Below are 24,544 nucleotides of genomic sequence, written 5' to 3' on the forward strand. Positions count from 1 at the left end.
ATTTGTACACTCTCCTTCACCCCTTTTGGATTCAAAACACCCCTTGCTTAAAAATTAGCAAAGACCACTGGGCTAGGGTCTGAAATGATTGCTGGTGTTCTGTGCCTCTATCTGTAGGTAGAGGTACACAACCCACTCATCTGAACTAGTCTAGCAGCATAAGGATCACAGCTATTCTACAATTTCTAATATATTCCCTTAGTTCCCTCTAACTGCACATATAAAATACACAGTAGTTATATAAAAAAATGATATCAATAGGAAAAAACAAATGCCAGTTATCATTAAATCTACAAAAAAATAAGTGGTGCCATTGATGTATTGTGCAGATAGAGAGCACTAATAAGCAGATCTTTCTGACGCCATTTACATGAAAGACTACATATGAATCTAAAGTTTTACAATCCCGTACTTGATGAAAACGAGATAAGACCACGGTTCATCTTAACTAAATCCATATTCCTAGATAAAAAAATAAAGCCCCCCCCCCCCCTTTTTTTTTTTACAATCCTGGCAGAAATGACCTGGGATTTAAAACATTATGTCCCCACACCAGTCTTCTAGCTCCCTAAAAACAAGCGATTTACGACGTCAGATACGTGAGCAAGAAAATATCTAAAAATAATTGGAAAAAAAGTATGAATACGTAGATGCTACTAAACTAGTAAACTAAATACTAATAAGCATAATTTTTTTTTATACCGATCGAGAGTTCGAACTTCGAAGCAAACAAAACTTTCAAATCAAGTACACACACAAACATTCTGATACAAAGTATATTTATTAATGCTACCACAACTCTTCAGTCAAAGTCTCTTTCATCTTATCTTATCTAGCTAAACCTTATTTCCACCGATACACCCAAACACTGATATTAGGTGGATTGCTACCCATTGCTTTTATTCATATTTGTAAATATTAATCAAAGACAATCCTTATTAAAATACAATTGTTGTATGTGCCCACACCCCATCCCTCCACACTATTCTAGATCCAACCCCCCCTTCCTCCACCCCTAATCCGTAGAAACCAGCTGTCATTGACTTGCCGCACAACGCCCTCCTGCCTTCTACGCATGCGCCTTAGCCACTTTCCTAAAAGTCACTGCGCAATCACCTAAGATAATAACAACAATAAATTTTAAAAAAAGACAACACAGGCGCTCGCAAAAAAAGTGAAACCACGAAAGATCTTTCAAAAAAATGCAACTTCCGCCGCATTCAAATACTATCTCCCCACCCTCCTAAGCTACAGCAATTTTATGAACGAATACAAACGCTTCAGAGTCCAAGCTTCTCACACTGCGGTCGCTCCAGCTCACCCCCGATTTCCAGAACTTTCTAGCTGCAGCGCACGGACACACAGGAAGACAATCCGATGACGTCAGAGAGTGCGTCACTCCCCTGCGCTGTCTTGAAAAAAAGTTGGTACGTGACAATAATTGAATATATTATTACATACGAATATATATTTTTTTGTTTACAGGATACAAAACAAAGTCATAGAATCCTGTGATTACACAATTATAAGTTTTTTTAAAAAAAACCCAAACAAATAAACCCCCCAAAACAACACTTTGTATGCGATAATAAAAAAGAAAAAAAAAAAAAAAGAGGCAAACGGAAAGGCATAGAAAGCAAGCATAGACTTATCCCCTGGCAAGAACGTTAACGTTCCGGATCGGACCAATAAACTGGTCCGTTACGTCTGTCGCGAGCTGCTTGGTCACGCGGAAGCAGAGACCAATCAGGTTCTTCCTTGTTCTCGGGAGAGGAATTTCTGGTTAGAGACGGAGAGGGGATGTTTTTAAACCAGACAGCGACAGTGGTGTTTTGACAGCCTGAGGAGCCCTTTACAGAAAGCAAGTGGGGACAGGATCCCGCCCCGAATCCAGTATTGCCATTCTCTTGGCAGAGGTAAGAGTGGGTGCTGGGGAAGGCGGATGCGAGCGTGTGAATAGTGCATTGCATGTATGCGTGCGTGTCCAATGCGGGCGGAGGTTGCTCGAGGGCAGTTCCGTGCTGCTGTAAATGCATTCCTCCTCCCCCCCCCCCTCGGGAGTAGAGAGAGTGTGGGGCTTTGCCAATGCAAAGGGAATTAAGCGGGACTTACTGTCAGTGGCTGTCAGCGCGGCGCTCCCCGCATATCTTCCCTGGTTTCTCTACTGTGCTAGTTGGGATCGTTTCCCTAAGAGAAACGAACGAGCTCGATTGGGCCGGTTTTTCCTGTGCTACTGTAGCTTTCAGCGTTTCCATGGGAGAGAAAGGCGTGTTCCCTCTGGGTAAGAATTCTGTGTTATGCTTTAGTACTGAAATCTTGTTCCTTTTCTGCACTGATCCTGAAATCAGCCGGAGTGGCGGGACGCGGGTTGTTCCCGGCTCAGTCTTGAGCAGGCCTTGCCTAAGGGGGAAGGGGGCGTGAGTGCACTCTCTTTGACAGCTCCTGGTCTGCGTCAGCTCTGTTCAGGTGATTTTTCTTTCCAACCAGGAGTCATGGCTTGATATACATGTTTTAAAGTGCTAATGCTAATTTTTATTTTAACGTCGTCTAATATTTAGACGTGTTGTTTAAATATGCGTGACTTAAGTCAAAGGACACATTTCCTTCTTAGGCGGGAGGGCTGTATACACCAAAGGGGAAAAAACAGTGACTACATGCTTTTACTTCCAATATGAATTTCTGTATTGCTTAGCAGCACTGTACACATAAGTGACCAATTCAAAGTGGTTATGAGTTATTAGTACCATTAGCCTTTTTGTTAAACACTTTAAAAAAAATTTTTAATGAATAGCTGATGTTCACTTTATTTCATATACCTATTTGTTGTCTAGGTGGTAATATTATATGCAAATGATTAAGAATAGACTTCTTGTTTTCTCCAAGGATAAGCAGGAATAATATTCTCATGTGGGTGACATCATCCACGGAACCCAGTATGGACACTCAAGTGCACTGTCACTTTAAACTTTTTGGCAGTGCCCATACTGCATGTGTGCCGGTGCCTTCCCACCCTACATGGGCTCGCGGGACCATCAGTTCTTTGTTTTCATGGAGCTGAGAAGCTTCTGTCTTCAGCATGTCAACCTTTCCCCTTATTTTGTGCCTTCCTCTACTTATTCATTATTTATTCATAGCTTGTTGTTTTTATTGTGTTCCAGTATTTTACCTGATTTTTGGTTAATTTTCGGCCTTCGGACCCTTTTTTTCTATTGGGAGTGTTGATTATTTTGGGCTTCCTAGTTACTCAAGCTCCCTGGGTCTCTGAGGCCTTTGACCTTACTGTTGACCATTTTCTCCTCCTTGTCAGAGAAAGTATAAAAATGCTTTAAGAAATGTTTTCAGTATAATAGTACCATTTCAGACTCTGACCCACTTAATTGGTGTGTCCAGTGGCTGAGTCCTGAACATCAGGACATTAGCTGTATCCTCTGCCTCCTTATGCAAAAGAGGTTACTCAAGAGTCCAAAACTTCAGTTTGAAAAACCTTTCAGATCCGCATCAAGCATGGTAGAGGACTCGGAAACCGATGCTCAGCCTTTTGACTCGGTCATCAGGATTGACACCAAATGCATTGACACCGTGTCTGGGGTGTCAGGCTCCTTACAGAGACAATACTCTATCATCTTCATCTATGTCTTGAGTGTTGGGGGGACAAGGCAAGTAAGAAAGCTAAGAAGCACAAACATTCTTCCCTTTTAGGCATGCAATTGCGTCCTCCCAAGCGTTGACGCTCCAAGGTTTAGTCTCTTTTCATCCAGCCAGATGATGTCTTTTCATAGGTGTTCCTCGATATTGAGGTCTCACCGGTACAGCAGACTGCTTCTGTGCTGATGTCTCTTTCAGTACTGGCACTGTCTCTCTTCAGGAGGAGATCTGGGCTATGTTTAGACAAACATTCAGGGTTACAGTAGTCCCAGCCTTCAAGGGTTTAAAAACTCCCATGCCTGCCTCAGCCCAATCTGAGGATACATCAAAGTGTTGATCAAGGGCAAGGTCATGCATCCTTGCTCAGCTTTGAGTATTGAAGTTGGCACGGACCCACTCAATGCATGCATTATCATTGGTAGAAGTTATATTTCCTCCCTCAGACCATCAACTTTTAACTCGGTGCACAGTTGACACTCCTCTTGATGCACACTCCTTGACTCACCTAGCAGAGAATGCTTGAAGGAATCTGACTCTATCTCCAACCATTCAGATGAGGACTTGCCAGAATACTTAGCAGAAGAATCTTATGGTATACCTTCTGATCCTTACCCTCCTCCTCAATGACTCAAGTCTCCGCCAGAAAATATATATTTTACTGGCTTTGTACAGCAGATGGGTCAGCCTTTGCCCATCAGAATAGAAAAAGAGTAGGAACCTCACTCTGATCTATATGAATGTCTTGACTTTGAAGCACCATCAAAGGAATACATTGAGGTTCCATTGCATAGGGTAATAAAAGATACCTTAATTAAGAACTGGGAGGATTTCCTGTCAGTCCAGGTACATCTAAATAGATAGACACAATGTATAGAATTAAAAAATGTCCAGGATTTGACAAAATTCAACTTTAACATAATTCATTAGCTGTGGAATCTGCCCTCAAGTGTTCATGCAGCTCACCATCTTATTTTCCTGCTCCTCCAGGCAGAGAAGCCAGGAGGACATTGGACTCTTTTAGCAGATGCATTTTCTAATCATCTATGTTCATCAATAGAATTATGGACTACCAATTTTACATGTTCATTTATTTTAAATCCTTACTTAAACAGCTGTCAGTTTGAGGAATTTCTCCCTCTAGAAAACTAGACCAGTTTCAATAATTATCTTGTTCACTATAAGAAAGTATATGTTTAGAGGATCTTTCGATGCTTTTTAAGTTTTTCTTCCAGAACATATGTGGTGGTAAATGCAGTGTTCCGTTTGACTTGGCTTAGACTAGTGTCTGATCTTGAAATTTCAATACACATTTCAAACGTTCCTTGTAAGGGAGACTACCTTTTTGGGAATAAAATTGAAGAAGTTGCAGATAGTATCGATGTGTTTTTTGATCTTTATGACAGTTTTATCTAAACCATACACTGCTCAATCTTCATTGTCTGGAAGATATTCTGCCTCATCCATATATTCCTATTGATTGTACAGTAATGCCTTTTGATGTTATAAAATAGCCTTCTTCATCATTCTGGACGACACGCTCACGATGGAATCGCAAATCTCCAACCTCCGGAAAAAAATCATCTTCACCATGCGTCAACTAAAGCTCATTAAGCCATACTTTCATCAACACCATTTTGCTCTGACTGTCCAGCTAATGGTTCTGCCCCAGCTGGATTATTATAACTCTGTTTACATGGGAATTAACACCACTCTAGTCCACAAACTACATCTCATCCAGAACACAGCTATTAGACTAATTTTAATTTAAAGAAATACGACTCAATCTCAGCCTACCTCAAACAACTGCACTGGCTACCCATCCCATCGAGGATATACTTCAAAATATCATGCATCTTACACCACACAATCCATGGAAACTCAGCCACCCCTCTCACCCTACTATTTTCAGCAGCCTGGTCCACCTCCAGGAGAATCATTAACAGAATTCAACTGAATCTGCCTTCCACAAAGAATATCCATTACAGGCAAGTGTTCTACTCCATGTTTACATTCATGGGCGTAAAAACTTGTAATGACCTACCAGAAGCGGTCAGAAAAGAAACAAGTCGCACCTTATTCTGGAAGAAGTTGAAAACTTTCCTCTTTGCCAACCTACAAGCTTCTCTCAGTAAATGAAATAAACTTCACTTCTTTCTCGGAAGAAGCTGAAAACTCTTTCCTTTGACATTTGACCTTCACGCTCTTCTCCTGTCCCTTAATTTTAGCCCTTCCCCCCAGTCCCCCTCTGACCCACTTTTGACCCCTCTCTCTGTAAGTCACCTTGAGCCTGCACAGGTATGAACAACACACAGCCTTTTTGACTGTCTCAAACAAAGCATAACATTCATCATTCTGCCCTCTTCCCATAGGAGGTCATCTCCATCATTTTTACCATCGATGGGAGACCATTACATCTGACCTCTGGACTCTGTCAATAGTCTGGGAAGGATACTCTCTTCATTTCGCTCAGATTCCAACAGAGCGTCCTCCAAGAGAGTATCCTTCCAATCTATCCCAGACCGCCCTTCTTCTTCAGGAAACGCAAGCTCTGCTTCGTCTCCGTGCCATCGAGGAAGTTCCCTTGAAACAGCAGAGCAGGGGGTTTTACTCCTATTACTTCCTAGTTCCGAAGAAGACGGGCAATCTATGGCCTATATTGGATCTCGGGGCCCTCAACAAATTTTTGATCAAAGAAAAGTTTTGTATGTTGTCTCTGGCATCCTTATATCCCCTTCTAGATCAGAATGATTGATTATGTTCTCTAGATCTCAAGGAGGCTTACACTCACATTCCCATTCATCCAGCCTCCTGTCAGTACCTCAGATTTCGGGTGGGGAATCTACATTTTCAGTACAGAGTGCTACCCTTCGGCCTAGCATCATTTCCGAGAGTGTTCATCAAGTGCCTAGTGGTGGTTGCAGCAGCTCTGCGGAACCATGGTCTCCAGGTGTTCCCCTGCCTAGACGACTGGCTCATCAAAGATTCAACATCTCAGGAGATTATTTTAACGACCCAATGGACTACGTGATTCCTACAAAACTTGGGATTTAAAATCAATTTTCCCAAATTCCACCTTCAGCCCTCTCAGAATCTGCAGTTCATCGGAGCTGTTCTGGACACTATCCAACTTGGATCATTCCTTCCTCAGCAACATCTGGATGCTCTTCTTCAGCTTTGCCACAAAGTGTCTTCCCTTTCTTCACTCTCAGTGAGACACATGATGGTATTACTCAGTCACACGTCCTCGACCATTCACGTGACTACTTTTGCCAGACTTCACCTCAGAATTCCTCAGTGGACCCTGGCATCTCAGTGGGCGCAGGCTTGCGACCCACTCTCTCAATACATTACAGTCACTCCTTCGTTGAGACAGTCTCCACTGGTGGATGCTCTCTTCCAATCTCTCCAGAGATTTACTGTTTCAGGCACCCCCTTATCAGAAGGTCCTCACACAGATTCCTCGACCTATGCTTGGGGGGGATCATCTCGACAGTCTCCGTACTCAAGGCCACTGGTCCAGCACGGATTGTCAGTGTCATATCAATCTGTTGGAACTCAGAGCGATCTTCAATGTTCTCAAAGCTTTTCAGCATCTTCTTCACGACCAGGTAGTCCTTATTCGGAAAGGCAATCAGGTATCCATGTACTACGTCAACAAGCAGGGAGGAACAGGTTCTCTCCCTCTTTGTCAAGAAGCTCAAAAGGTGTGGGACTGGGTGATCTATCACAACACCTTCTTGAAAGCAGTCTACATTCAAGGAGAGAAAAACTGGCGGACAAATTGAGTCGGCTTCTGCAACCTCATGAAAGTACACTCAATTCTACGCCCCTTCATCACATTTTTTCTCAGTGGGGAACTCCTCAAATAGATCTCTTTGCGTCTCCCAACAACCACAAACTGCCTCAGTTCTGCTCCAGGATATACTTTCATCATCGCCTCAAGTAGATGCTTTCCTTCTGGAATGGACGAATCTCTTCCTGTATGCGTACCCTCCATTCCCTCTCATTCTCAAGACTCTTGTCAAGCTCAAGAACGATCATGCCACCATGATTCTAATAGCTCCTCGGTGGCCCTGGCAACCCTGGTTCTCCCTTCTACTTTAGCTCAGCAGCAGGGAACCATACCGTCTACCAGTTTTTCCATCTCTGCTTACACAGAATCAAGGATCTCTTCTTCATTCCAACCTGCAGTTTCTATACCTTACAGCTTGGTACCTCTCAACATAACTCCTCTTCAGTTTTCTCAACTTGTTCAGGATGTTTTAAAGCAGGGGTAGGGAACTCCAGTCCTCGGCTCTATCCTCGAGAGCCGTATTCCAGTCGGGTTTTCAGGATTTCCTCAATGAATATGCATGATATCTATTTGCATGCATTGCTTTCAATGCATATTCATTGGGGAAATCCTGAGAACCCGACTGGAATATGGCTCTCGGGGACCGGAGTTCCCTACCCCTGTTTTAGAGGCTTCTAGAAAGCCTGCCAGTAGACAGTGCTACTACCAAAAATGGACTAGATTTTCTATGTGGTGCATCTCTCATAACAAGGAGCCTCAAGATACCTCCTTGTCTTCCGTCTTGGATTATCTTCTGCACTTATCTACTTCTAGCCTCAAGTCTACATCCATTCGAGTCCATCTTAGTGTAATTGCTGCATTCCATCAGCCTATCGAAGGGAAACCCCTTTCTGCTCATCCCATGGTTTCCAGATTCATGAAAGGACTTTTCAATGTCAAATCTCCTCTCAAACCACCTCCAGTGGTTTGGGATCTCAGTGTTGTTCTTGCTCAGTTGATGAAGCCTCCTTGTGAACCAATGCATACGGCTCAAGTGAAATATCTCACTTGGAAAATGGTGTTTCTCATTGCCCTCACATCTGCTCGAAGAGTCAGTGAGCTGCAAGCTTTAGTTGCTGATCCACCTTTCACAGTTTTCCATCATGACAAGGTGGTCCTCCAAACTCATCCTAAATTCTTACCTAAAGTGGTTTCAGAATTTCATCTCAATCAATCCATTGTACTTCCAGTGTTTTTTCCAAGACCTCATTCTCATCCTGGAGAATCAGCTCTTCATACCCTGGACTGTAAACTTGCTTTGGCTTTCTACTTGGAATGCACCACACCACACAAATCTGCTCCTGAACTTTTTGTCTCATTCGATCCAAACAAGTTGAGACATCCGATTTCTAAATGAACCATCTCCAACTGGATGGCTGCTTATATCTCTTTCTGCTATGCTCAGGCTGCATTGCATCTACAGAGTCGTGTCACAGCCCACAAAGTCAGAGCCATGTCTGCTTCAGTAGCTTTCCTCAGATTCACTGCTATTGAGGACATTTGGAAAGCTGCCACCTGGTCCTCGGTTCATACTTTCACATCTCATTATTGTCTGGATGTTTTCTCCAGACGGGATGGCCATTTTGGCCAGAGAGTATTACAAAATTTATTCTCCTAAGTTGCCAAAACTCCCACCATACCATCTTGGTTAGCTTGGAGGTCACTCACATGTGAGAATAGGCTGCCTGCTTGTCCTGGAATAAAGCACAGTTACTTACCGTAACAGGTGTCATCCAGGTACAGCAGGCAGCTATTCTCACAACCCACCCACCTCCCCTGGTTGGCTTCTCTGCTAGCTATCTGAACTGAGGAGACGCGCCCTGTGCTGGATGGGAAGGCACTTAGAAACATAGAAACACAGAAGATGATGGCAGAAAAGGGCTACAGCCCATCAAGTCTGCCCACTCTGCTTACCCACCCCCCTATCTATGCCCTAATGACCCAATTTCCTTATCTTGACCCTTGTAGGGATCCCACATGGTTATCCCATTTATTCTTAAAGTCTGGCACGCTGTCTGCCTCGATCACCTGCACTGGAAGCTTGTTCCAATGATCAACCACTCTCTCTGTGAAGAAATACTTTCTGGTGTCGCCATGAAATTTTCCGCCCCTGAGTTTGAGCAGGTGCCCTCTTGTGGCCGAGGGTTCCTTGAGAAAGAAAATATCATCTTCCACTTCGACACGTCCCGTGAGGTACTTAAATGTTTCGATCATGTCTCCCCTCTCCCTACGTTCCTTGAGAGTGTAGAGCTGCAATTTGTTCAGTCTCTCTTCGTACGAGAGACCCTTGAGCCCCGAAATCATCCTGGTGGCCGTCCGCTGAACCGATTCAATTCTGCGCACATCTTTACTGTAATGTGGCCTCCAGAATTGCACACACTACTCCAGATGAGGTCTCACCATGGCCCTGTACAACGGCATTATGACTTCAGGCTTTCGGTGCGGCAGACTCAAAACTTCTGAGTTTTCTTCAAGCAAGTCTGCTTGCGAGGCTGTCCACATCCGGGCTCCGTGGATGACGTCACCCACATTTGAGACTAGCTGCCTGCTGTCCCTGGATAACACCTGTTACGGTAAGTAACTGCTATTTAGGGAATACCACTATTTTAATAGCATGTACCCTACCCAAGTCCTCAATAATTTGTTTCAATAAGAGGGGGTAATTCGCTCATCAATATTTAAATGAGCATTCCAGTGGATTCTTCATCATCGCAGTCCAGGGGTGCCGGTACTGTGAAACGCGCATCTCTGGTGTGTATTTTGACTGTGGCTCCTGAAAAAAAAAAAAGTACAGCACAGAATCAGTACTCCTTGATATCATGGATGACAGCTGGTCAATTCTCGACAAAGGCAATGATGCCCTACTAGTCCTACTTGACCTCAGTGCTGCCTTTGACACAGTCGACCACCACCTCCTCACATCTAGACTCTACAACCTCGGAATCAAAGACACAGCCCTCCAATGGATCACCTCCTTCCTCCATCAAAGAACCCAGACTGTCCTTCTAGGGACACATAAATCTAACCCCAAGCCTATCAAATATGGTGTTCCTCAAGGAGCCCTTCTATCCCCCCTCCTGTTCAACCTCTACATCAGGCCCGTCATCGATATAGCGCAGAAATATAACATTAAAATCCACTCTTATGCAGATGACATCCAGCTGCTCCTCCCTCTAGGCGAGAACCGGCAATCCCAAATTGCTAACCTCCAACACTGCCTCACTGACATGAAAACTTGGATGTCAAACAACAAACTTCAACTTAACGCCTCTAAAACCGAACTCTTATGGATCAGAAAAAAAAACACCAAATACCCACGTCCTACACTAGCATGGGACTCCACTCTACTAACGGCAACAGATCAGGTTCGCAGCCTAGGAGTAACCCTAGACGGACACCTATCCCTATCTGCCCACATATCCCAAGTAATCTCCACCTCCTTCTACTACCTTCGCCAACTGAAAAGGATCAAACCCTACATCTCCAAACCTGACCTCACCCAACTCCTCTACGCTTATGTCCTCTCCAGAATGGATTATTGTAACTCCCTATTTAATGGACTAACCAAAAATAATCTCAAACGCCTCCAACGGGTCCAAAATGCAGCTATCCGCCTCCTACACAACCTCAACTACCACGATCCCATCTCCCCAGCACTCCGTGCTGAACACTGGCTCCCAATTAGCCAGCGATGTGCTTTCAAGGCCCTGGCAATTGCCCACAAGAGAATTCATTCCACCACCCCCTCCTACATAAAATCCAAGCTTCCCATCTACACCCCCACTCGCACCCTCCGCTCAAAATCGGAGATACGCCTATGCACCCCCCCCCCCGGAAGGTCCCTCCTCACAGAAACAGCCCGCAAACGATCCTACAGTCACTTCATTCCACACCTCTGGAACCAACTCCCTCCCCAACTCAGACAACAGAACTCATTATTAACATTCCGCAAATTGGTAAAGACCCTCCTCTTCAACTAAAGATCACCTCTGTCTCTCCCCCCTCTTAAGCACCCCCCTCTCCTCTCTCCTACCTTCCCCCTAAATTTCAGTACAGTCATCTCTTAGTCTATCCTCTGACAAACTGTACCTAATCTCACATAACTGTACTTAACAACTACCTAATCTCACATAACTGTACTTAAACTAACTACTTATATTTGAACTCTACTCTTAAATTGCTGTATTGCCTGTACTTAAACTCACATCACAGTCTTGTAAGTCCAATCATTCAAACCTGTTGCACTTCTTATATGTCTAATTACCCTCCATTGTGTATGTTCACTTGTAGACCGTTCTGAGCTACTGGGAGGACGGGATAAAAATCTAAATAAATAAATAAAAATTACATGATTCACATAAATTGGTCTTTTTTTGGGGGGGAGGTGGGGGGTGGACAAAAGCGTGCTTTAAGAGCGTGTGTCTTATGTGTTTCTGGCTGTAGTTCATGATAAAATTTGAAATTAAAAACAAATTACAAGATTTACATGAATTATAGCAGTTTTGGGGGGAGAAAAGGCATGTCTTATTCATGCTTGTTGAAAGCTGACATTGCATCTCCCCTCCCTTTCCTTCCCATCATCCAATAGCTGTGGCACGCCTATGATTGACACACTGCTTATGCCGCTGCTTTTCACAGCAGAATTTGCACATGTGCCGATCACTAACACCAACGACTCATCTCATGTAACTTTAGCAAACTTTCGCTACTTTTGCTCCATTTGCTTGTGTGTTTTTTTGAGAATGACTCACCTTTTTGAAATCACTACAATAATGGCTGCAACAGGTTTTTACCTCAAAGTTTTGAGAATCTAGCCTTAAACCTCATAGAGGATCCTCCCCAGCTCTTTGTGGCTTTTGACCTAACGGCATTCCTGTTACGAAAAGAACCATCCCTACTTGTATCGTGGTAGTATCTCCTTTGCATATATTCAGACTGGGCTGATGCTGCAGGCTGTATAACAGCCTACAATGTCCAAACTATGTCTGCTTTGATAGCTCATTTCCACTCTGCATTCACTGAGAATATTTGAAAAATGGCCACTTGGTCCTCAGTGTATTCCTTTACTTCTCGCTACTAGTGCTGCCTGATTTAGTTAAAAAAATTTTGATTTGATTCAGCCTATTGAATCGATTTTCCTGCCTAAGTGGGTGTTTTTTTCAAACATCCTGGTGGGTTTATTTTATAGCCTCTTCAACCCCTTTGCCTTCTAACCACACTGGCGCTGTGGTGTAAACAAACAAAAAAGACTTTTCCTCTTTCTGTTAAGTCTAACACCAGCTCTGGCAGGATACACGTTTCAAATCTGACATATTGTAATCACAAAACAGAAAATAAATTATTTTTTCTACCTTTGTTGTCTAGTCATTATTCAAATCTTGTTGGCCCCTGCCTGGTTGTCTTCTGATAACTTGCTTGCCAGCGTCTCCTTCTTTCTTCTTTCTCCATGCTAACCATCCATCTTCTATCTCTGTCCTCTCCTTCTGTTTCCCTTCCCTCCCCTGGAGGTCTGGCATCTTTCCTTTTTTTTTTGTCTCCATCCACAGATTCACCTTTTCTCAACTACCCTTTCATCCAGCATCTCTCCCTCCTTCCCCACCACTCCAGGATCCACCATCTCTCCTTTTCTTTTCCCAACTACCCTCTATCCAGTATCTCTAACCCCCCCTCCACATCATCCCTTGTGTCCAACTTCTCTCCCTTTCTCTTCCTTCCCTCCTAAATCCCATTGTCCACCATCTCTCTCTCTCTCCTCTTGTTTGTAGACCCATTATTTTCCCCCCAAAGTCTGGCATATGCACATCTCTTTGAACCCCCCCTTCCCTCCCTCTGTGTACTTCTACATCAGGGCCTCTTTCCCCCTGAAGGCCTGTGCCACCACCCCTGAAGGCCTGTCACCCCTGAAGGCCTGTACCACCACCCCTAAAGGCCTGTACCCCCCCCCCCCCAGAAGGCCTGCGTGTTCCCCCTGACCTCCTGTGCATCCATTTACCTAATATCAGCAGCCTGCAGAGAAGATCGCCAGTGCTAGCGATCTTTTCAAACTGCCATAGGTCTTCGGAGCTGTCTTCCCTCTGCCGCAGTCCCGCCCCCTCCTCTGACGTCGGAGGTAGGATCGCGGCAGAGGAAACAGCTCCGAAGGCCTATGGCAGGTTGCAAGGATCGCTAGCACCGGCGATCTTCTCTGCAGGCTGCTGATATTAGATAAATGGATGTGCGGGAGGCCAGGGGGGAAGCCAGACACCAGCACCTCCTGACTGACCCTCCCCTTCGCCCTCTAAAGCAGGAGCGTCAGCGACCGGCCAGCAAGAGGCAGTACTGCCACTCCTGCTTTAGGGGGGCGAAGGGGGAGGGTCAGTCACCGAATCGAGAGGCCGATTTTTTTTTTTTAAATTGATTTGAATCAATTCACCCGAAGTGAATCCGTGAATCGATTTGAATCGTGAATCGGATAGTATTACTCGCTACTATTCAGAACAAAACTCCAGAGGAGACAATTGGTTTGGACAAGCAGTTCTGCAGAATCTTTTTACTTCCTGAGTTTCAATTTTCCTTCCAACTCACTTGGGTTATGTCAGAGCCGTGATCCTGGTAACTTGTGAGAATATTATGCCTGCTTGTCCTCAGAAAGCAAAGATACTTACCTGTATGGGGCATATATTTTCACTACGCACCCACTTTCCCTAGTGGACTTCTTAGCATTTTTACTGAACTGCTGGTACTGCATGCAGATATTGGGCAGAAAGACTCCAGTAAGTGTGTGGTATGGTCATCTCCAAAATTTTTAAAGTGACAGTGTACTTAGTAGTGTCCGTACCGATTTCCATGGATGATGTCGCCCACATATGAGAATATATGTCTGCTGTCCTTGGATAACACTTGCTATAGGTAAGTATCTTTGCTGTACACATGCTGCTGTGTATCCTGTTCTGTATCTAAATGTAACTTGTCTTAAGTGACCAATGAGTCTTAGTTCATTTGCCCCCACCCCACTTTTTATGAAGGTGTGTTAGGTTTTTTTTATCGCCAACTGTGGCGGTAAAAGCTTCAACGCTCATAGGAATTCTGTGAACATCAGAGCTTTTACCGCTGCAGCTGGCGATAAAAAAAGCCTAATGCGGCTTCATAAAAAGGGGGGAGCAGGGGTTGATTTGGGGATCTAAAATGTTAAAAGAGAAGTCTGAAATTAGCTTATTTGTTCTTAGAGGTACAATATAAATTGCAGAAAATAGTGTTTATCCCAGGACAAGCAGGCAGCATATTCTCACATGTGGGTGATGTCATCCACAGAACCCTGATGTGGACAGCTGCAAAAGCACATTGCACTTTAAGAATTTAAGAGAGTTCATGGCTGACTGCACCGCATATGCGCGAGTTCTTTCCCACCCGACATAGGCATGCTTCTCCTCAGTTCTCAGTTTTCCGCGGTGCTTCGAATTCATGTGTGAAATGTTCTGCGTTTTATTTTTGCCCTCCTGCTCGCAAAATTACTAATCTTTCTTTCTTAATCTGTTTTCTTTTAATAAATGGAAAAAAAAGAACTTTTTTCTTTTTTACGTTTAGCTGTTTTTGCCGGCGGGTCCTTTGCCTCCACCTTTTGGTTTTCAATTCGGCTGAGGCGTTTTTTTCTCTCATCTACTGCCCATTAACTGACTTTAAACAGTACGGCAGGTTTATCCAGTGCCTGGACCCAGACCACTGCGTAGAGTCTTGTTCGTACTGTTCGATGCTTCTGAAACGTTCTATAAAAAGTCATCTTCTGCAGCAAAAACTACCTTTTGGTACCATGGATGCATCACAGGTACCTTTGACACCGTCCAAGCCCTTAACATCGAAGGCATCACCATCGTCTGAGGTACCTGCTTACAAGTCAGTGTCACAGATTATAGCTCTGTCAGGTAAGCCAGCTAAGAAGTCACCAGCTTCCCAGACGGTGTCTCAGGCCATTGATGTAAAAAATGTCTAGTTGTACCGGCCAAACAGAGACCAATGATGCGGCTCACTTCAACTTTGAGGGGTGCATCTTCATCTATGTCATCCTCTCTGAAGCGAGTCGCAACACCATTGATACCAGCGTCAAAGCCACAGGTATTGGTGCAGGCCTTCAAAGAGAAGTTTGATGCTCTCTGTAAATTGGAGTTTGGAGATATGTTCCAAATGAACACTCCCATGTCGGCTCCTCCAGTACCGGCCCAACCTGAGTGTTACTCCATGCGAGATGCAGGTACCACCACTGCCTCATCGGTACTGCCTTCTCGGCACCGATCATCGTCATCGAGCCATGCTTCTAGATACCGCTCCAGGCACCGGTCTCCTTCACCGAAGCATCACTCCTCAAGCACCAGTCACCACCTCCAGAACGTACGCATAAGAAGAGTCATACTTCTGGGCATAGATCCAGTCATTCCAGACATTAGTCTCCATGTCTTCTATCAACTAAATCTGGCAAACATTCTTCTAAGTCCAAGCACATTTCTCCTACGTGCTGGGACAAGCGCAAAAAGTCTGTATCACCTGTTTCATCGGTACCGTTCTCCCTTCATTCCTGTGGATTTAAATCTTCATCTTCAGTCTGCTCATGAGGCATCTTCATCTTCTACGGAAGCTTATGGTTCTCAAGCAGAGCATTCTCCTCGCTCTACTTCTCATAGGGAGCCTTCTTCTGAACCAGTCTCATTTACTCAATTCATCAGACAGATGAGTAAAGACCTGGCAGTAAAATTGGAGGCAGATTCCAAATATTCAACGGTGTTTCTAGAGACCATGGATATCAAACATTGTTCTAAGGAGATTCTCAAACTTCCTGTACATGGTATCCTGAAAGATACTCTTCATAGGAATTGGGACTCCCCTTATTCTGTTCTGGCTGCTCCTAGAAAGCTTGGTTCTCAGTATAAGACTATCCCCATTCCTGGTTTTGATAAGCCTCAGCTCTCTCACCAGTCTCTCATAGTGGAGTCCACTCTCAAAAAATCTGCCCCTTCTAAAGTCTATTCTACTATCCCTCCAGGACATGAAGGTCGATTAATGGACAGGTTTGGTAGACGTCTCTACCAGAATTCCATGCTGGCTAATAGTCATCAATTACAATTTTTATTTCTCTTGTTATTTGAAACTATTCAAAACTATGCCAACTTGCTTCAAATAGCTGCCATCACATCGGAAGACCAAGTTTCAACCCATGTTCCATACTCTCACACAGCTCAGGCAGCACATGGTGCAATCCTCTTACGATGCCTTTGAGCTGTCTTCTAGGGTGTCTGCAATTTCAGTGGCCGTGAGAAGGCTTGCATGGTTAAAGATAGCAGATATGGATACTACCCTTCAAGACCGGTTAGCTAATATCCCCTGCATAGGAAATGAACCTTTTGGGGACACTATTGAGAATGCAACTAAGAAGCTTTTAGAACATGAAAAGTCTTTTTTAATGCGCTGCTTTGGACTAAGCCTAAATACTCTGCCTCTAAACCTTACAAACCATCTTCCGCATATCAGAGGCGTTATACCCCAAAGTCTATTCCTCTTTCCAGACCACAGCATAAAAAGCAACGTCGGCAGCGTCTCCAGAAATCTCAGATTTCAGCTGCTCCTAAGTCAAATAAGCCTTTTTGACAGTCTACTCGAGAGCATAATCTCACTGTCTCTCACTCTCCCCATCGGAGGTCATCTACTTCATTGCCATCATCTTTGACAACTGATCACCTCTGATCTCTGGGTTCTCAATAACATTTGAGAAGGATATTCTCTTCATTTCCTCCACATTCCTCCAGATCATCCTCCAAGAGAGTTTCCTTCCAACCCTCTTCAGTCCTCTCTTCTTCTCCAGGAAGTCGAATCTCTGCTCATTCTCAATGCCATAGAGAATGTTCCTTTGGACCAGCACAACACGGGGTTTTATTCACGGTATTTCCTCATCCTGAAGAAGACAGGAGATCTTCAACCGATATTGGACCTCAGAGCTCTCAACAAATTTCCTGTCAAAGAAAAATTTCAGATGCTATCTCTGGCGTCTCTATATCCTCTTCTGGATCAAAACAATTGGTTATGCTCTCTGGATCTCAAGGAGGCTTACACTCACATTCCCATCCACCCAGCCTCTCGCAAGTTTCTCAGATTTCGGGTGGGAAATCATCATTACCAATACAAGGTTCTACCATTCAGTCTTGCTTCATTCCCCAGAGTTTTCACCTAATGCTTGGTGGTGGTGGCAGCAGCCTTGCAAAATCACGGTTTCCAAATTTTTCCAAATCTGGACGATTGACTCATCAAAGACCTTTCCGTCTCAAGGTGTTCTGTAGCGACACAAGTGACTATACTTTTCCTACAAAATTTAGGATTCAAAATCAATTTTCCCAAATCTCAACTGCAGCCTTCTCAGACTCTTCAATTTATTGGAGCTCTTTTAGATACTGTGCAGCTCAGAGCATTCCTTCCCCAGAAACGTCAGGATGCTCTCATACATCTTTGCCATTAAATGTCCATCCTTCCTTCACTCTCAGCAAGGCACATGATAGTTCTTCTAGGTCACATGGCCTCTACAGTTCATGTAACTCATTTCACCAGACTTCATCTAAGGATTCCTCAGTGGATATTGGCTTCTCGGTTGTCGCAGACTCTCGATCCGCTTTCCCAGCATATTACAGTAACATCTTCTCTTTGGCAGTCTCTTCAATTGTGGATGCTCTCTTCAAATCTATCCAGAGGTTTGCTGTTCCAAACACCCCCTCACCAGAAGGTTCTCATGACAGATTCATCAACCTATGCTTGGGAAGCTCATCTAGATGGTCTCCATACTCAAGGTCACTGGTCCGCTACAGATCATCACCATCACATAAATCTGTTGGATCTTGGAGCGATTTTCAACATTCTCAAGGCTTTTCAGCATCTTCTTCAAGATGAAGTCATTCTCATTCGTACAGACAATCAGGTAGCCATGTACTACGTGAACAAGCAGGGAGGGACAGGATCCCTTCTCCTTTGCCAGGAAGCTCAGAAGATTTGGAATTGGGCAATCCTCACAACATTTTTCTGAAAGTTGTCTATATTCAAGGAGAGAAAAATTCACTGGCAGACAAAACCGCATTCTGCAACCTCATAAATGGACGCTCAATTCACCAACTCTTAATCAAGTTTTTTCTCAATGGGGAACTCCTCAAATAGACCTTTTTGCGTCTCCCCACAACAACAAGCTGCCCGAGTTCTGTTCCAGACTCTACTCTCCTCATCGCTTGGAGGCAGATGCTTTTCTCCCAGACTGGACAAACAAGTTCCTCTATGCGTTCCTCCATTTCCACTTATTTTCAAGACACTTGTCAAACAGGAATCTGCCACCATGATACTGATAGCTCCTCGGTGGCCCAGACAATCTTGATTCTCTCTTCTATTTCAACTCAGCAGCAGAGAGCCATTTCATCTGCCAATATTTCTGTATCTTCTTACACAGAGTCACGGTTCTCTTCTTCATCCCAACCTGCAGTCTCTGCATCTGACAGCCTAGTACCTCTTGGGATAACTTTACACCTTCAGTTTTCGCAGTCTGTCAGAGACATTTTAGATGCTTCAGAAAACTGGCCACAAGACAATGTTGCACTAAAAAATGGACTAGGTTTTCTGCTTGGTGTGATCTTCATCACCAGGAGCCTCAATCTACCTCCTTGCCTTCATTTATCTCAATCTGGCCTCAAATTCACCTCCATTAGAGTCCATCTGAATGCAATTGCTGCTTTTCATCAACCATTAGATGGAAAACCTCTTTCTGCTCATCCTGTGGTTTCCAGATTTATGAAAGGATTTTCAATGTCAAACCGCCTTTCAAACCACCTCCAGTAGTTTGGGATCTCAGTGTTGTGCTTGCTCATCTGATGAAACCTCCATTTGAACCAATGTCTACAGCTCATCTTAAATATCTCACTTGGAAAGTAGTCTTCCTCATTACTCTCACGTCTGCCCGCAGAGTTAGTGAACTACAAGCTTTGGTAGCGGACCCACCATTTACAGTATTTCATCATGATAAAGTGGTACTCTGCACCCATCCAAAATTCTTACCCAAAATTGTTACGGAATTTCATCTCAACCAATCGATTGTTCTCCCAGTGTTCTTTCCAAAACCTCATTCTCATCCTGGGGAAACAGCTCTTCATACTCTGGACTGCAAAAGTTCATTGGCCTACTGTTTGCAAAGAACTAAATCACATAGATCTTCTCTACAACTTTTTTTCTCCTTTGATCCAAACAAGTTGGGGCATCCTGTTTCTAAAAGGACAATTTCCAACTGGTTGGCTACTTGCTTCTCGTTTTGTTATGCTCGGGCTGGGCTGCAACTGGAATGTCGAGTCACAGCCCATAAAGTTTGAGCTATGGCAGCTTCGGTAGCTTTCCTTAGATCTACTCCTATTGATGAAATATGCAAAGCTGCTACTTGGTCCTCAGTTCATACTTTCACGTCTCATTATTGTCTGGGATCCTATTCTAGATGGGATGGCCGCATCGGCCAAGCAGTATTACAAAATTTATTTTCCTAAAAGCCAACACTCCCACCATCCCATTCTGGTTAACTTGCAGGTCACCCACATGTGAGAATATGCTGCCTGCTTGTCCTGGGATAAAGCACAGTTACTTACCGTAACAGGTGTTATCCAAGGACAGCAGGCAGATATTCTCACAACCCACCCACCTCCCCTTGTTGGCTTCTGGGCTAGCTATCTGAACTGAGGAGACGTGCGCCCTACGTCGAGTGGGGAGGCACTCACACATGCGCGATACGGCAGTCACAAACTTTCTGAAAGTTCTTCAAACAAGTCTGCTTGTGAAGATGTCTACATCGGGGCTCTGTGGATGACGTCACCCATATATGAGAATATCTGCCTGCTGTCCCTGGATAATACCTGTTACAGTAAGTAACTGCTTTTTCCAACAGCCCTTCTGCAATGTTGCTTATGAAAATGTTAACAAGAATAAACCCACTGGGGAATAGTCTGGTGCATAGTGGTAGACTTAAAAATGATTAATTGGTAAGGTTTTAAAATGCTATATCTGAAGCCAGTTAGGTTTGTTCTTGTACTTGGAAGAATAATTTCAGGTTAGATGGAGAGGGAATTTTTAAAAATAGTGATAGTGGTTCAACTTCTCGCCTCAAACGTAACAGCCCAGTTTATTGGCCCGATCTTTTCTTGGTCTGTCTTTTGTCTTTTTTTTTTTTTGGAGGGGAGGGGTTCTTTTCATTATTGCGTATAAATGGCATCCAAATTTGTGTGTGATCCTGAGGTCTGCATATAAATTAGTTATTGACATTAATTGGCTCTAATTTGGATTTGTGCGTGGATCCGGCTATGTGTGATTCTGTAGAGATCCACACTCAAATCTTTTGGGTGCAACCCAAGAGGGAGTGTGGCTATAGGAAGGACATAGGTGTTTCAGGGGTGTAGCAAGGAATTAATTAACAATGTTACAGAATTTGCAGTTAATGCATACCCAAGTTTGCACCTGGTTTCAGTTAGCATAAGTCCTTGTGCCCAAAGTTTGGCGCCAGAATACACATGAAGCACTATTCTTTAAAGTAGTGTTTTTCAACCTTTTTTGGGCAAAGGCACACTTGTTTCATGAAAAAAATCACAAGGCACACCACCATTAGAAAATGTTAAAAAATTTTACTCTGTGCCTATATTGACTATATATAAATTAATTCTCTTGAATAGGAATCAAATAAACACAAAGAAAGTATTTTATAATGCTGCCACCGCCAACAACACCGTTGGCGGCGGTGGCACTCAAGTGGCTAAAGAGCCGCAGTTTGCCGGCCTAGGGACAACACTGGAGGGTGGCCAGCTGTGCACCCCCTTGGGACGTAAACCTGGGGTGGAGCAGTCCGCCCCCCCCCCACCCTGGTATGCCACTATCTGTACCTCACTCCCTCCCTATGACCAAAAATTCTCCTTTCTTCTATTCCCCGTGTACACAACCATCTCTTTCCCTCCCTTCCTCTCTCCAAAGTCCATGCCTTCTGTGTCCAAACACTCATTCCCTCCCCCACCTCAGCATCTCTTTCCCTCCCTTCCTCTCTCCCAAGTCCATTTCTTCTGTGTCCAAAAACGCATTCCCTCCCCCACCTCAGCATCTCTTTCCCTCCCTTCCTCTCTCCCAAGTCCATTTCTTCTGTGTCCAAAAACCCATTCCCTCCCCCACCTCAGCATCTCTTTCCCTCCCTTCCTCTCTCCCAAGTTCATGCCTTGTGTCCAAAACGCACTCCCTCCCCCCTTTTGTGTTCCGTGTTTGCCTCCCAGCCCATCTTTGCAACTTCGCGAGGCTTGTCTTCTGCTTCCTGCCTGCCCTGCCGCACACAAATAGCCGAACGGAAGTATTCTCCGACGTCAGCGCTGACGTCGGAGGGCAGGCTTTGCTTAAGCCCTCCCTCCGACGTCAGCGCTGACATCGGGGAACGCTTGTGATCGGCTATATGTTAGCTGCAGGGCAGGCAGGAACAGAAGACGAGCCTCGCGGCTCAAGATGTATTGAACTCCGCGGGTCCCCCGTCCAGCTCTCTCCTGTCCACGTGGGGCGGACCGCCCCTCTCCCTAGACTGGTGGTACTGCCCTGATGGCGGCCCTGACCGTACGGCACACCAGGCAACATCTCGCGGCACACTAGTGTGCCGCGGAACAGCGGTTGAAAAACACTGCTTTAAAGAACACTCAGCCTGGAGTGCTCTGTATAGAATTTGCTATGTGCCCATTTTTCCTGTACCTACTTTTCAGCAAAAAAGTCAATCGGAGAGAATATATAGTATTAGTCTTATAGCCCGTTGCATTAACGGGTGCTAGAATATATGTGTGTGTGTGTGTGTGTCTTTATTTCTTTTTTTTTTCTCTCTCTCTCTCTCTCTCTCCTTAGCCGCTTTCTGTATTTCTGTCTTTCTTTCCTTGGCTGTCCACCACCACCAAGGGGTGGTGGTGGACAGCCAAGGAAAGAAAGACAGAAATACAGAAAGCGGCTAAGGAGAGAGAGAGAGAGAGAGAGAAAAAAAAAAGAAATAAAGACACACGTCTTGCCTGCTCCCCCTATCCATTCTCCCTTCCTTTTACCTCCCTTGTGTCCTCCACCACCCCTTCTCTGCTCCCCTTATCCAGCAGCAGCCCTTCTCCCTTTGTTTTACCTCCCCCCTGTCCATCATCACCTCTTTCCTGCTCCCCCTGTCCAGCAGTAGGCCTCCCTTCCTTTTTCTCCCCCCTGTCCATCAGCACCTCTTCCCCTGTCCATCAACTCCTGTTGTAGTACACTTATCCTGTGAAGATTTCAGGGTCCTGGGTCCCAACACAGACCACCTTTTTCATGAGTTGGACAGCTCGAATTGGTCCTGCCGTGAAGACGGCTCAGCACAAAAGCCTGCGACACAGAACATTCAGTGTACAGCACCGCTGGCAATTGGGGCACGAGTATGCGGCTCAGGAGACCGGGAAGGGCCGCCACGGCCTGCAGGCGCCTCAAGCCACCGCGGCCTCCTCCCGGCAGCCGCTGCTCTGCACCGCCTTTGCCTTAGCACGCATGCGCACTCAGTGCCGAGGCCGAGATTTCGCGGAGCAGCAACTGCAGAAGATAGACATTGCCGGGGTCAGGCATGGACCTTGCGCCGCCCTGGCCGGCTCCTCACTTCGCTCGAGGAGGCGATCGGCGGCTGGCTGGGGCGATGGTAAGGCTGATGCGTGGTAAGCGTGCATGCGCACTCTTGTGGCCACATCGCAACGGATCAGGGAACACGGCTTTAGAGTGCGCATGCGTGCTTACCATTTTATTATTATAGATAGAACAAAATTCTCACAGACATATAAACTATGATACTAGAGAATTTCATAAAAAATACAATAAATATAAATGTGCTCAGTGACGTGAACAAATCAAGTAGCCACAGGGAGGCTGAAGAAAGTTCAACTTATAACATCATTGCACATGCTCTACCTGCCTCCATTATTCAAAATATCACTAATGTAATGTGTCTAAAAGGTCTAAAACGTATAAGAAAAATCACTTATCTCAGTTCTTGTAGACTCTCTCACAGTTCTCTAGGCAGGGAGCACGAACGTTTTAGCAAACAATGAAGTCCTCAATCAGCTGGCAAAAAAAGTGTGTGTGATCAGTGACTGAACCTTCAGTAAACTTAGAATAGGGTCATTAAATCCAGTGGCGTTCCTAGGTATATATGACAGCCAGTGCTGATCATTTTTTAACAACCCCCTCCTCTATATAAAAAAGATGTTTTTTAGCAATAATCCATGAGTCACACAACAAGGGTACACCTAGGAAAAGGCAGCATCTTAAACACTGCAGTGAGCACTAGAACACCAACACACACATTGTAAAACTAAACAAGCCAGATCCTGCACAGTCACTGCTAACAGAAAGCCATGTCCCTTTCATACACAGACAGATACACCCTCGCCCAATATGGAATAATCACAAACTAAAAATAGAACTATGTAGACAAAAGTTAAACTGAACCAAGAAACCAGACTCTGTATACAATGCTACACCACAGAAACAGTGGCACGTCTTCTAATACTGTGCAAAATATAAAGACAGTAGATGTAAATTTGAAAAAAAACTGCTACATAACACTCACCACTTTACAAATTAACAAATAGAAATAAAACAAATAATAAGAAATAAGAAATACCATTTTATTGGACTAATCCATTTTTCAATTAGCTTTCAGAGGCCAAATCTTTCTTCAAGACAGTACAGCAGGGATCCTCACACTTTTTTGGCTTGCGAGCTACTTTTTTTAAATGACCAAGTCAAAATGATCTACCAACAATAAAATTTTAAAAAACACAAAGCACACTGTATGCAGAGAAAATGTTAATTATCATTTGTATTCGGGGTTTTTTTTTTTCAGAGGTCAAGGCAATTAAAATATGCAATGTCACCTCAGTAACAACTATACAAAAATAGACAAATAGACCCTCTCCCCTTTTACTAAACCGCAATAGCGGTTTTTAGCGCAGGGAGCTGCGCTGAATGCCCCATGCTGCTCTCGACGCTCATAGGCTCCCTGCGCTAAAAACCACTATCGCGGTA

The 24,544-nt window shown here is 44.4% G+C and overlaps 1 protein-coding gene across 6 annotated transcripts in view; it reads left to right on the plus strand.

The window, feature by feature from the left end:
• Positions 1 to 1,105: 1,105 nt before the first annotated feature.
• Positions 1,106 to 24,544, plus strand: part of ANKRD12 (ankyrin repeat domain 12) — a 245,661-nt gene continuing 222,222 nt past the window's right edge. For 2 of the 6 annotated variants that reach the window (XM_033934047.1, XM_033934052.1), the window contains exon 1: positions 1,697 to 1,916. The gene's annotated coding sequence lies outside the window, so the exon portion shown is untranslated. Of the gene's footprint in view, positions 1,428 to 1,696; positions 1,917 to 2,033; positions 2,282 to 2,387; positions 2,467 to 24,544 lie in introns of those variants that run through there. The other 4 variants (XM_033934050.1, XM_033934051.1, XM_033934048.1 and 1 more) reach the window with 4 other exon arrangements.

This window comes from Geotrypetes seraphini, chromosome 2, assembly GCF_902459505.1.
Source record: "Geotrypetes seraphini chromosome 2, aGeoSer1.1, whole genome shotgun sequence".
In the NCBI taxonomy this organism is placed as follows: Eukaryota; Metazoa; Chordata; class Amphibia; order Gymnophiona; family Dermophiidae; genus Geotrypetes; species Geotrypetes seraphini.